Here is a 15,509-nt window from a genome sequence, read left to right on the forward strand (position 1 = left end):
CCGTCCCCTTTTCTTTTCTTGCCCCGCCCCCTTTTCTTTTCTCGCCCCGCCCCCTTTCCTTTCTCTCCCCGCCCCCTTTCCTTTCTCTCCCCGCCCCCTTTCCTTTCTCTCCCCGCCCCCTTTCCTTTCTCTCCCCGTCCCCTTTTCTTTTCTTTTCCCTGTCCCCTTTCCTCTCTCTCTCCCCATGCCCACTCCTCTCTCTCTCTCCCTGTGCCCATTCCTTTCTCTCCCTATTTCTCTCTCTCCCCTTTCCCCATTCCTCTCTCCCCTTTCCCCATTCCTCTCTCCCCATGCCCGTTCCTCCGTCCCCCAATACTCTTCCCAGATTGTGCCCTTTTTTCCCATAAACAATTATGTAAAAAAAAAAAATTATACAGCGATGACTCGCTAACCTGAAATCTTCCTCAGCCCGGGAACAAGAGGAGAGTCTTGTGCATCAGCACACATCTCTTATAACATGGGTTCATCACCACATTGAACTACATCTCCCATAATTGCACTGTAAGTGTAATGTCGCGGTTGGACAGTTCTGTGCTCGGTAACAGGGGAAGTTATCTTTTCTCCCATCACTGCCCTCTTAGCTGAGCCTGGTCTGTCTGTATGGATGGCTAATTAGAATAGCCAGTCAATTTAAAACCGTGAGTGGGGAGATGAGTGGTCACCAGCAAAAATTGGCTCCAACCCCAAAAGACCAGGATTCTGATGGAACGGGATAGAAGGTGGCTCGAACTACAGGAGGTTCCACAACCAGTCATCTGGTTATTGAGGACAGTCAGCAGCAACTTGGTCAGAAGAAACGACAGCATGGGTCTACAAATGCTAGTCAAATTTTGGTAGGCCAAGACATTGACAAGCCATTTTTGTTAAGCTTGGTTATGCCTGGAGTTCAGCTTGAAGGAAAGCTCGGTCATCTAAAACAAGTCAGGAAATACCATTGTACTACTGAAGAAAATCAGAGGAGAAATATAATGCCACGTACACACGAGCGGACTTTATAGCAGACTTGGTCCGGCGGACTGGATTTCGTCGGACAATTCGATGTGTGTGGGCTCCAGCGGACTTTGTTTTCTCAAAAGTTGGACGGACTTAGATTTGAAACATGTTTCAAATCTATCCAACGGACTCGAGTCCGGTCGAAAAGTCCGCTCGTCTGTATGCTAGTCCGACGGACAAAAAGCCACGCTAGGGCAGCTATTGGCTGCTGGCTATGAACTTCCTTATTTTAGTCCGGTCGTACGTCATCACGTACGAATTCGACGGACTTTGGTTGATTGTGTGTAGGCAAGTCCGTTCATTCAGAAAGTCCGTCGAAAAGTCTGCCGGGCAAAGTCTGCCGTAAAGTCTGCTCGTGTGTACGCGGCATTAGTAGTTCTGCTGGAAAAAAGCAGGGAGGATATGTATATATCTGATGTGTCTTGAGATGAAGAGGGGACCTGCTGTTCAACCCTGACTTCCTTCCGATCCCCCCAACTGAAATGTGGAATTTAAGAATTAAGAACAGGACAACTTGATGTAATTCTAAAACTGGAAGTCAATGTCCTGGATCGGGACGAGTGAACCAGCAACCAAGCCCGCACTTGCAAGGAACCTTGTCCCAATGTTGAGGGACAAGAGCTTCTTCCCCAAATGGGATGTGGATGGGACTTTTAAGAATCTGAAATCCGCCGTGAGAATAAGGGAAATAGATTAGTAAATCAAAAACACAGACACCATGAAAACGTTCATTAATGGTCAATTACCTTGCTGTGATTCCCAGCTGTTGGTTTGCATTCTAGCAGCCATGGATTCGGGTGGCCAAATATGATTAGTTTGCCAGGTCTCATCCCTGGTCCTGGGTGTCTATACCTGTACCATACTTGAATGGGGTCATTCCATATCATTCAACAGGACAAGAATTAGCCTTTAAGAGTTAGTCCATAAAAGGGCCTCAAAATCAATGTCCTATTACAACTTGAAAAATTATGGATTTGATATAAAACCAAAATCCAGTCTCGGTTATTGTTTTCCGTGTCCCTGCCAAATTCCGTGGTGATATCAAAAATTCAACTTTCAATGCTCCACTTTACCTTCTATCCATGCTGTGTAGCAAAGTCCCAGCCATTCTGCCCCAATGTCTTCACATCACTTGCTGGCTGGAAGACGCTCCGCATCGTTAACTGACCACCTCTTTCCTTTACCAACTCTAGCCCACGTTGGTGTCAAGACATGTCTTCTCAACTAATTGAGGTGTGTCCCCATGCCCACGTGCAAGACTCGGCAGCTTTTAGAGCAGTGGTCTCCAAACTGCGATCCAAGGGCCGGATGTGGCCCTTTGCTAGCCATTATCCGGCCCTTGGAGCAATATTCCCCCTGATTATACGAGGCACTATTCCTCCCACTGACACCAACAGACGGGCATAATTCTTGCCACTGACACCAATGATGTGGCAATACTTCCCACTATTATCAGTGATGGAGCACTATTCCTTCAAATGACACAAATAATAGGGCCCTATTTCTATCCCTAACACCAACAGTGGAGCATAACTCCTGCCACTGACACAAATCCTAGGTCATTATTCCTCCCACATACACCTACAATGGGGCGATATTCCTCCCACTGACACCAAAAATGATGGGGCATTTCCTCCCCCTAATACCAATAATGGGGCATTATTCCTCCCACTGATACCAATGAAGGGGTATTATTCCTCCCCCCTAATACCAATAATGGGGCACTATTCCTCCCACTGATGCCAATAATGGGGCATTATTCCTCCCCCTAATACCAATAATGGGGCATTATTCCTCCCCCTAATACCAATAATGGGGCACTATTCCTCCCACTGATATCAATGATGGGGCACTATTCCTCCCACCGATACCAATGATGGGGCACTTTTCCCCCACTGATACTAATGATGGGGCACTGTTCCTTCTACTGACACCAATGATAGGGCACTATTCCCCTCACTAATACTGGGGCACGGTTTCTTTGACTGATACCAATGATGGGGTACTATTCCTCCCACTAATACCATAGTTGGGGTTCTACTCCTCCACCTCCTACTGACCACCAAGCCCATGTTTATTCTCACTGATGCAGGGACCGGGACATTTTCTAACCCCCGCCGGCCCCAATCCAGCCCCCCTAAAATCTGACAGTAAACAAGCCCTTTGTTGAAAAGTTTTGAGACCCCTGCATTAGAGCATTGCTTTAGCGGAATGCATTCTGGGATATGCAGTCTGAGAGTGGTGAGCGCATGTCACTCCTGTGTCATGTATGTGCGGCACTCAATTCCTGCCACTTTACACATTTCATAGTCCATGGCTGGGTGGAGAAGAAAGGTCATGTGACCAAAGCTGGTTTTCAGGTAAAAATTTAAGCAAAAATATATTTGTATTATCTGAAAGGTGTATAGGGAGTGTCAGAGAACCAATATATACTTTGTTTTGAAAAATGGAATTGGGCTTTAATTCCAAATACAGGAAAATACGCTTTTTTGAAGGTACCAAAGATGCTGGGCGTTCTGTATGTGACGCCAACAGATAGAGGCTTTGCTTAGGTTAGATGACTGGAGTGCTACAGGTGGCAGTAAAAAAAAAAAAAAAAAAAAAGGCAATTGTGACTTTGGAGTAAGGAATGAGGTGCCTGACAAACCAATAGGATTTACCACAATAAAGCCGGCCATAGACAGTGTGATTTTGTTTCCTGCAACCACAGGGGGGGGGCAGTCGACCCCGCTGGGAGAACACACCGTGACTGTTGCTAGCGGCCATAGCTGCTGGTAATAACCACATGAATAATTCGACAGGCTTGTTGTACCCAAGATGATTGCTCGATCAACTTGGGTACAATCAGCTTGCCCATACATGGCTCGAATCTTGGGCCATTCTCTGCTGAACCGGCCGAGATTCCAACCATCTATGGCCAGGCTTAATTTGTGGGTCCTACACAGATCTGTCCTCACCATTCTGCTGTAGCATCATGCAGTTGTAAGACAGAGTCTCAGGAACTAGGAGGAGAGAAACTGGTGATGACATCCAGGACAAAACAACAAAACCATCCTGGAAGACCATTCCAAAGGCAAATAGACCGAGGAATGAAGTAAGACAAAGGACAATAGAGAGGGGGAGATATTTGTCCAACTGCATCCATAATTCTGGAGAACAGCAAGTAGAGATAAGGAGATAAACCTAAATGAGCAGACAACTAGAAGATGACTGTAGAATTAGAGAGACAAGAGATCCCTTCAGCAACATTGTAGATATCAAAGGAGCCTAAAAAAACAAGAATGGTCATGGTGAAAGGTAAGGTCGTCAAGGGTCTAACAAAGGCAAAAGAGATTAAAAAGATAACGAGAACATGCAAAAGAGTTAAAAACCTTCCGTCTCTGAAACATCTTGGGTATGGGGTTAGGAGCCACAAAGTAAAAATGGACATAAAATATAAAATACAACCAACGCCTGTCAAAGAGAAGACCTCCAATCTTCTTCAAGGCTTAAGCATACGAGATGTCGTCATGCTTATAGGACTACCTTCATCTCCACGAGGAAACCCCAACATCAGCTCAATTTAGCCCTAAAACAGGCCTTCCAGGTGACCGTTTTGCTAGGTACTCCTAACCCCATATCCATGAACAGATCTTCTGTAGAGCAATTCATCCACCACCATCAAACCTGCAGCAGCCTGGGACCATACCCAGGTCTCTACATATCAAGCTTTTATTACAGGATAATCTAAAAACTAAAAATGTATAGCGCAAATAATAAAAACCGCAGAGGTGATCAAATACCATCAAAAGAAAGCTTCTATTTGTGGGGAAAAAAAGGACATGAAAAAAGGACATAAATTTTGTTTGGGTACAACGTCGCACGACCGCGCAATTGTCAATTAAAGCGACGTAGTGCCGTATAGCAAAAAATGGCTTGGTCATTAACCTCTTGCCGACCAGCGCACGACGATATACGTCGGCACAATGGCATGGCTGTGCAAATGGGCGTGCAGGTACGTCCCCTTTAAGAAGCGGCATTGTGAGTGCGTGCGCGACCGCTGCGTACTCCGGGACTCGACGTCCGCCTGTGTCCCGTGATCGTGTCACCGAGCGGAAGAACAGGGAGATGCCTATGTAAACAAGGCATTTCCCCGTTCTGCCTAGTGACATGACAGAGATCACTGCTCCCTGTCATCGGGAGCAGTGATCGCTGTCATGTCAGTGGAAGCCCATCCCCCCCACAGTTAGAATCACTCCCTAGGACACACTTAACCCCCTGGATCGCCCCCTAGTGTTTAACCCCTACCCTGCCAGTGTCATTTACACAGTAATCAGTGCATTTTTTGAAGCACTGATCGCTGTATAAATGGCAATGGTTCCAAAAGAGTGTCAAAAGTGTCTGATGTGTCCGCCATAATGTCGCAGCCACGATAAAAATCGCAGATCGCCGCCATTACTAATTAAAAAAAATAATAATAAAAATGCCATAAATCTATCCTCTATTTTGTAGACGCTATAACTTATAACGCAAACCAATCTATATACGCTTATTGCTAATTTTTTTTTACCAAAAATATGTAGAAGAATACGTATCGGCCTAAACTGAGGAAACAGTTTGTTTGTTTTTTTTTTATATATTTTTGGGGATATTTATTATATAGCAAAAAGTAAAAAATATTGCTTTTTTTTTTAAAATGATCGCTCTTTTTTTTTTTTGTTTATAACGCAAAAAAAAAAAACCGCAGAGGTGATCAAATACCACCAAACGAAAGCTCTATTTGTGGGAAAAAAAGGACGTCAGTTTTGTTTGGGTGCAACGTCGCATGACCGCGCAATTGTCAGTTAAATCGACGCAGTGCCGAATCGCAAAAAGTGCTCTGGTCAGGAGGTAAATTCTTCCGGGGCTGAAGTGGTTAATGTCTTTTGGTAAAAAAAAAAAAATACCAATATGTGTATATTGGTTGGTTTGTGTGACCATTTTAGAATCTACAAATGATGGTGTCTATATTATTATTATTTTTTTTTTTTTTATACTACTACTGCCGGTGATAAGCAGCTCATAATGGGACTGCGATAGTGCGGCAGGCAATCTGACACCGGGGGAAAGTGACTGACTTAACCAGTGGCGTTGTTACAGTGATCAGTGATAATACTATACACTGTCACTGTACTCATGACACTGGCCGGGAACAGGTTAACATCTAGGACGATCAAGGGGTTAACTGTGTGCCTAACTATGTGTAATGTGCGCTGCTTTTACTAACAAATCTCTTTGCAGGGATAAGAAAAAGGGACCGTTCCCTCTGTACAGAGTTCTGTGTTGATTGTCAACACAGGGCTCTGGGCTGTGATTGGACACGGCCAATCAGCAGGTCCCGGGCCATAAGTCATTGGCTGGGACGTGCTGACAGACTCCCACTGTGTAGAATCGCAGTGGGTGTCGGCGGTAACACCCGGAAGCAGACGGCGACGTACCGGTATGTCGCTTTTCCTGCCGCCCATCCGCAGTACATTGCGGGGCGGGCGGTCCGCGAGAGATTAAAGAATACTTGCCTCTATATATCTTGGTTTAAACCGTACTTTTATCATTGCGGTGCTACGAATATAGAAGAAGAAAAAGCACTCACGTTGCCTCATCCCTAAATAATTATGGGAATGCATAAAAGAAGGGTTCCAAAAGGTAACCCAAGGTCGGACTTTAAAGGCACAGTAAACAATAAGGATATGAAAAAATATTAATATTTATTGAAACATAGATGTAAATATACATATATGGTATGAAAGGGGACAATGAAAAGAGATTAAAAATCATATATGTAGGGATACATAATATATGATGTGAGCCCTAGTGCGTCAACGCGTTTCGCTGTTAAGCTTCTTCAGGACACATTCGGGATTCATTGATTGCAAGGAAAGGAAAAGGTCTCACTATCTAAAATAAAAACACATAATTATAATAACAATAACATATATTTATAAAAAAGAAAAGACACTGTTTTGTCCAGATAAGAGATAATGGTATATGTATACGTATCAGAACTAAGACAAAAAAAAAAAAATCAATCTCTGGAACATAGAATGTGATATCCACCAAACGAAGCCAGATTTATTGGCGAGTAAAGTTGAAATACATCCATCGACAGTTTTAGATAGACTACGGAATGGCTAAAGGTGAACGCTCAAAAAACTTTATTTGGAAAGTGGACGTGAACATAAAAAGTGAAGATTTGCTATGTTGTAGGGAACATGCTGAGTAACGGTAATTGTGCCTAACAAATACCCTGAAGAATCAATTTTTTGTCGTCCTCCAATGTACACCTTTGTGCTTGTAGCTCTGAAGCTTTGTAGCCGGATATCTGCTGTGTGAGATCATCTAAGTTAGGAGTTGGCAACCTCGGCCCTCCAGCTGTGGTGAAACTACAAATCCCATCATGCCTCTGCCTCTAGGAGTCATGCCAGTGATTGTCAGGGTCTTGCAGTGTCTCATGGGACTCGTAGTTTCGAAACAGCTGGAGGGCCGAGGTTGCCCACCCCTGGTCTAAGGCACTGCTCTTTCTGACTGCTGGTCTCACCAGATGTGGAGTGAGATTTGGTGATGTCCCCCTATTCTGCAGTGTGGATACAAGACCAATAACTTGGCCTGAAGAGAGAGCAGTCTGCACCAAGGCAAAGGGCAAGAGTTGGGTTTCTGCACAAATCTGAAGGAAATGTACAAAAAAACCTCAAAATTCAAGTAACTATATTTATGTTATGATCGGACCACTTTAAATTCTCAAAGACATCCAAAGGGCTCAGCAGGTGTGTAGACCCAGGAACCCAATCCAGGCATGGTGAGAACCCCTGATAATGGGCACAGCGGGTGTACAGACCCAGGAACTCAGCACAGGGATGGTGGAAACCCCTCATAATGGGCACAGCTGGTGTAGAGAAGCCTGAACTCAGCACAGGGATGGTGGGAACCCCTCATAATGGGCACAGCTGGTGTACAGACCCGGGAACTCAGCACAGGGATGGTGGAACCCCTCATAATGGGCACAGCAGGTGTACAGACCTTGGAACTCAGCACAGGGATGGTGGGAACTCCTCATAATGGGCACAGTGGGTGTACAGACCCAGGAACTCAGCACAGGGATGGAGGGAACCCCTCATAATGGGCACAGCGGGTGTACAGACCCGGGAACTCAGCACAGGGATGGTGGGAACCCCTCATAATGGGCACAGAAGGTGTACAGACCCAGGAACTCAGCACAGGGATGGTGGGAACCCCTCATAATGGGCACAGCAGGTGTACAGACCTTGGAACTCAGCACAGGGATGGTGAGAACCCCTGATAATGGGCACAGCGGGTGTACAGACCCAGGAACTCAGCACAGGGATGGTGGGAACTCCTCATAATGGGCACAGTGGGTGTACAGACCCGGGAACTCAGCACAGGGATGGTGGAAACCCCTCATAATGGGCACAGCTGGTGTAGAGAAGCCTGAACTCAGCACAGGGATGGTGGGAACCCCTCATAATGAGCACAGCAGGTGTACAGACCTTGGAACTCAGCACAGGGATGGAGGGAACCCCTCATAATGGGCACAGCGGGTGTACAGACCCGGGAACTCAGCACAGGGATGGTGGGAACCCCTCATAATGGGCACAGAAGGTGTACAGACCCGGGAACTCAGCACAGGGATGGTGGGAACCCCTCATAATGGGCACAGCGGGTGTACAGACCCAGGAACTCAGCACAGGGATGGTGGAACCCCTCATAATGGGCACAGCAGGTGTACAGACCTGGGAACTCAGCACAGGGATGGTGGGAACCCCTCATAATGGGCACAGCGGGTGTACAGACCCAGGAACTCAGCACAGGGATGGTGGGCACCCCTCATAATGGGCACAGCGGGTGTACAGACCCGGGAACTCAGCACAGGGATGATGGGAACCCCTCATATTGGGCACTGGAGGTGTACAGACCCAGGAACTCAGCACAGGGATGGTGGGAACTCCTTATAATGGGCACAGAGGGTGTTCAGAGTTGAGAACTCAATGCAGAGATCTCACCTATAGAGTTCTGGAAAGATAAATGCTTATCAGGGGGTTTAATACTCCAGCATTCAGCAAACACTGAAATGTCAGCTTTGAATGGACTGAATCTATAATACATAGGGGGGGTATTATGTGATCCTTTCTCTTGGTGTGTATTTGTTCAGCCTTCCTGTATAAGGTAGATGGCTCGGCACGCGCTGTGGACTCTCTTCCCGGCTGTATAGACTCCATTATCTCTAATAATATAGCTTTATCTCAGCCAGTTTATGGCGGAGCCTTTCTCCTCTCCTATAACCCGCTCTTCTTCCATTTGACAAGCTGCGGTTGTAAACAAGCATTTTATTTTCTTCCTAATCGATATTTGCGAGTCGGATCCAAACGAGCGCTTTCCCCAAAGTGTGTAATTATTGCTCCCTGATTCCTACTTTTCTGCCTTTTTTATTATTGCGCCTTCACAGAGTCCTAATACACCGACTTTTATTAGAAGTCCAAAGCACTCCGTACAAAGGATGACGGCAACCTGCAGCGGTTTAAGAAAAATGGCAGACAATGGCATGGAGGGGTAAAAGCTGCTGTTACACGTATGAAAAGAATGAGGGGGGAGTTTTATTTATCGCACGGATCATATAGTTACAATAGTTAAATATTTTCTAATAGTTATAGTTAAATATTCTTAAACTCGGGCAAAACTCAGTAAGAGTAACTCTAAATCTCAGTGAGTCTCTAAGGATGCAGAAGTACAATTAAAAATGTTTCATTCAGAAGTAAATGGTTTCAGCTTGTGTGCAGTGCCTTGAAAAAGTATTCATACCCCTTGAAATTTTCCACATTTTTCTCATGTTACAACCAAAAACGTAAATGTATTTTATTGGGATTTTATGTGATAGACCAACACAAAGTGGCACATAATTGTGAAGTGGAAGGAAAATGATAAATGTTTAACATTTTTTACAAATAAATATGTGAAAAGTGTGGGGGGGGCATTTGTATATCGCCCCCCGGAGTCAATACTCCAGGACATTTTTTGACGTCCTGCCAGCGCACCACTCCAGTGTAAAAGCCCTCGGGCTTTCACATTGAAGTGACAGAAGAGGCACTATTTTTTGTGCTATAGCGCCTGTAAAGCGCCTCAGTGTTAAAGGGGTCTTCATGAAGAAACAAGCCAAGGAACACACCAGACAGGTCAGGGATAAAGTTGTGGAGAAGTATAAAGCAGGGTTAGGTTATAAAAAAAATCTCCCAAGCTTTGAACATCTCACGGAGCTCTGTTCAATCCATCATCCGAAAATGGAAAGAGTATGGCACAACTGCCAACCTACCAAGACATGGCCGTCCACCTAAACTGACCGGCCGGGCAAGGAGAACATTCATCAGAGAAACAGCCAAGAGGTCCATGGTAACTCTGGTGGAGCTGCAGAGATTCACACATTAGGTAAGCAAGGTCCATGAAGACATGGATGAGCGAGTTTGGGGTTGAGGAACTTGACAGACCGGGCAAGGAGAGCATTAATCAGAGAAGCAGCCAAGAGGCCCACAGCAAACATGTGGAAGAAGGTGCTTTGGTCAGATGGGACCAAAATCGAACTTTTTGGCCTAAAAGCAAAACTAACACTGCACATCACCCTGAACACACCATCCCCAACGTGAAATATGGTGGTGGCAGCATCATGTTGTGGAGATACATTTTCTTCAGCAGGGACAGGGAAGCTGGTCAGAGTTGATGGGAAGATGGATGGAGACAAATACAGGACAATCTTAGAAGAAAACCTGTTAGATCAGTGGTTCTCAACTCCTGTCCTCAGGACCCACTAACAGGCCAGGTTTGCAAGAAAACTGAAATACATCACAGGTGATATCATTTGCTGCTCAGTAATTGCAGTATTCTAGTCTGCATCTCCCCCAAGGTAATACTTAAAATCTGGCCTGTTAGTGGGTCCTGAGGACAGGAGTTGAGAACCACTGTGTTAGAGTCTGCAAAAGACTTGAGACTGGGGCAGAGGTTCACCTTCCACCAGGACAACGACCCTAAACATACAGCCAGAGCTACAATGGAATGGTTTAGATCAAAGCATATTCATGTGTTAGAATGGTCCAGTCAAAGTCCAGATCTAAATCCAATTGAGAATCTGTGGCAAGACTTGAAAATTGCTGTTCACAGACGCTCTCCATCCAATCTGACAGAGCTTGAGATATTTTGCAAAGAAGAAGAATGGGCAAAAATGTCCCTCTCTAGATGTGCAAAGCTGGTAGAGACATCCCCAAAAAGACTTGCAGCTGTAATTGGAGCGAAAGACAAAGTATTGACTCCGGGGGGCACCATACAAATGCCCCCCACACTTTTCACATATTTATTTGTAAAAAAATTTGAAAATCATTTATCATTTTCCTTCCACTTCACAATTATGTGCCACTTTGTGGTTGGTCTATCACAGTGATGGAGAACCTTGGCACCCCAGATGTTTTGGATCTACATTTCCCCATGATGCTCATGTACTCTGCAGTGTAGTGGAGCATCATGGGAAATGTAGTTCCAAAACATCTGGGGGTGCCAAGGTTCACCATCACTGCTCTATCACATAAAATCCTAATAAAATACATTTTACGTTTTTGGTTGTAACATGACAAAATGTGGAACATTTCAAGGGGTATGAATACTTTTTGAAGGCACTGTGTACTCCCAGTGGTTGCAGCAGTCCAGTCCGGTACGCCCGGCTCTCCTACTGTCAGGATGTTGTGAACTAACTTGCACATTTTTGGCCTCAGTAATAGCATTAAAATCCATCTTCTCCCTTTCCTGGTTATGGCTTCAGTCATAGAAGTCTCCTTTCCACCCCCCACCCCCCGTCCGTGTTTTCACAAAGAATCCATCCAAGACAATATCCCGCGTTCATTTCCCCGGCGCAATCCCCAGCCTATAAATCCCCCCTTGCTTGTATTTTGACTTCATTAGCAGCAAATGAGATGAGCGTGAGCGATCTCCCCTTCAAACAATTGCTTAAGATAAATATACAAATACATCTTGCTTTTGATCACCGCCGGGAGATGACAGTCACATAATCGCCATTGCCAGCTGACTGGAACGGAACTCCTTCAGTTGCCCTAAAAAATTCTGGATGATGGAGTGACGGCGGGGGCCGCTCATCGTTCTTCCTCCCCAGAGAAATGACCTGAAGACAAATGCCGTGTAACTAAGACGGCTCCACCTAAGTAAATCACACCTAATCAGGATGGAGAGTGATGAGCTTTCCTTGGCTCTGTCAGCGATATAACGGAAAGCCTATATTGAAATTAAATGGCAGCGGCCGTGATGATTTTATAACTGACTGGAGCAAAAATCTATAAAACCTATTTTAAATCAATTAGTCTGGCTTAATGTTTCACTTCTAACGACGCGCTCCTCAATCCACTCAGGGGGGGCTTTGATTAAAAGACGATCGTGTGAATAAGCTGCAGCCGGGCTGAGAAATGGCAACAAGACATTTCATTTCCGGGTGTCCGTAATGTTAAAGGGAGCCTGTGCTGGAATTATTCTTTCCTTTGCTGACCTGAAAATGTTGATTCGCCTGGCTGTCTCTGGCTTCATTACTTTCTGGGGCCCTGACCCCGGAACAAGCCGAGAGATCGGGAAAAGGAAAGTGAGGTTGGTGCTTGAAAGCACTGAAGCCCCTGGATTAGCATGACAGCAAATCCCATAGCATTATCTAAAGAAGAGATAGATGCTGTCAGGGCTGGGCTCAGCCCTTCCTTCTCTGATCTGGCCGCTCAGCTGTCGGCTAATTGCCAGCTCCCATCTCTCTCCACAGTTACTCAGCTGTTGATGATATCCTGCTCGTCAGTCCTGCCTACTTAAGCCGTCCAGTCCAGAGGATCTCTGCCTTCGCCTTGGTCAACATTACAGAGATGATCTCCTGCGATCCTGTTAAAAACTTGCTTTGCTGACATCCCATCTGGCTCCAGATCCTGCTTGCTGTTTCACTACGTTAATCCCTGACATCTGGCTTGGCTGACTATCTGTTCCGGTTACTGAACTTTGGCTATGTTTTAACTACGTTTCTTCTTTTTACTTTTATTATTAAACAAGTGTGATTTAACTGTACTTTTGTCTCTGTCTGATTTCATGGTTTCTGACAGACGCTTAGAATGAAAGGTGGGGGGAACACAATAGTGACCCCTACCTATGTGACTTAGGAGCGACTCAAATGGGAAGTTTAAATTTAATTTAATTCGCTACTTACCTGTCATGTGACTTTTTCAATTCTTTTGGAAAGTTCTGCACCTTGTCAGGTGACCCAATGGACCAGGGGCGGACTTCTCATTCGGGCTCTGCCAGAGGGCCCTGGGCCAATAGGCGGCAGGTCAGGGGAGCCGGGCAGTGAAAGCCTCGGATCATCAGGGTGTGGGAAGGTTGACAGCACCCGGCTCCGGGTACCATCTCCGCATGACGAGTGGGCGGCCTCAGAAACGGAGGCCGAGGGGCAGGTGAGCCACGAGGGCGGCCCGAAGGATAGGCTGACCGGGGCTGACACAGGCAGCCAGTGACTACTACTCGGGACAGTTCTGCTATCACACCAAATGGATTCACTGGAAGGAGCACAATACACCCATCGTCACCAGAATGAGAACGGGCCCTGCCTGCTGGGGGCAATCGTGAACATCCTACTGCTGGCATTGAAGGTGTCAGGCCTCACAGACACCTACCTGCAGACAGGGTCTGAATTAATGGGGCACAGGAGGGAATGGGGACAGGGCTAGGGGGTCGGTGTCTCTCTCTCTCTCTCCTACCTTCTCTCTCCAACCCCTCCTCTCTCACTCCTCTCCCTCTCACCACTCGCTCTCTCTTACCCCATTCTCCCTCATTCCCTTCTCTCCCTCACCCCCTCTCTCTCTCACCCCCCCATCTCTCACCTCCCACTCTCTCTCTCCCCCCTCTCTCCCACCCCTCTCTCCCTCTCTCCCTCACCCCCTCTCTCTTACCTCCCTCTGTCACCTCCCCATCTCTCTCACCTCCCACCCCTCCCTCTCTCACACACCCACACCCCTCTCTCACCCTCCCTCACCTCTCTCACCCCCAACCCCTTTCTCACCCCCCTCTCTCATCCTCATCTCTCTCGCCCTCCCTCTCTCTCTCTCGCCTTCTCTCTCACTCTCTCTCTCTCTCTCTCTCTTTCGCCCCACCCTCTCTCTTCCCCCTTCTCTCGCTCTTTCCCCCTTCTCTCTCTCTCCCCTGCACCCCTCTCTCTCATCCCCCCCCCCCTCTCTCCCACCCCTCTCTCCCACCCTGTTCTATGACAAACGCATGTATTGTATGTAGTGCAACATGTAGGTGGGGCTTGAGTGTGGGCGTGGACACAGGGGACCTCATGATCTTCTATTGCCTGGGGGCCCCTAAGTTGACATTCCTGCTCTGCAATGGACCTATAAGATCAAAGAAGAAATTTAACAAACGTCACACTAACGACAGCAGCTGAAGTAGAAACATCACTTCCCCTTGTTGTGTTCCTTCATTGTGTTGCTTTATCCCTTCCGAGGGTTGTGATGCTTTTATTAGTTTGGTTCCATCTTTAATGGTTGAACCCATTGGTATTTGTATAATCTTACTTATTTGGTGGTCTGGTAAAGAATAAATATAGTTATTGTTATAAATGAATAATTATTATTGGTAAATTGTAAGAATGCTTCAGTGTAAATATGCAAAATAAAAGTGCAGCGCCTCATAAACATATGTAACAAAAACACATAAATACATTATATAAAAGACTGCAGATAGCAAAACTGGAGTCTTGATAGTATTAGTGTCCACCGTGATAATAAGTGCAAAATAATGACACCAATGCTGGTAACACGATTCTTCTCAGAGGTTCTTCAGTGATCTCCCACCACCAATGTACAGAATGCACACTCACCAAAACGAGTAGCTGCCATTACAGCAGCATATGTTCCTATAACAGCTCAAACAGGGACCATTGAAGCATAGGGACTCCCAGGACTTCTTCTTTAAAGCCTCCAACTCTGGATAAATTAGGCTCGCCAGGAGCCAGAAAAAGAATCCAATAGAGTAGTACTTTAATGTTTTAAGGGCATGTATACATCAAAAATGGACAGTGAATATATGAACTCACATCTAAAAGCCGCTGTCGATCCGGAATCGAGCAGCGGTGCGACGTCGGTACCATATTCACCGACCTGTCGTGTTTCGTCCAATAGGACGTTATCAAGGGGCCATGTACTGGCGTGCATACATATAAATAGTTTCCTCACAGCTTTGTGCAATCAGCCGCTTATTTGTGACGCCGGATGTATTTAGTCCAGGAAGTTGTTGGAGACGGCTCTGCCGGAAGCAGCGGGGCTGCCATATTGCCGTAGTCCCAGAAGTGGCCCAGGGGTCATGTTGTAGTTTTGTCGAAGAGATAATTCAGGTGGGGACACAGCAGTCACAACAGTACTTCCTACAAAAGGATTAGACAGACGGGGAATTTACACCACACGGTTATTTATATC

At 46.0% G+C, this 15,509-nt stretch overlaps 1 protein-coding gene across 3 annotated transcripts in view; it reads left to right on the forward strand.

Moving 5' to 3' along the window:
* CHM (CHM Rab escort protein) overlaps positions 1–15,509 on the forward strand; it is a 184,090-nt gene that overhangs the window by 133,276 nt on the left and 35,305 nt on the right. The gene's annotated exons all lie outside the window — the stretch shown is intronic.

This window comes from Aquarana catesbeiana, linkage group LG09, assembly GCF_042186555.1.
Source record: "Aquarana catesbeiana isolate 2022-GZ linkage group LG09, ASM4218655v1, whole genome shotgun sequence".
NCBI lineage: Eukaryota > Metazoa > Chordata > Amphibia > Anura > Ranidae > Aquarana > Aquarana catesbeiana.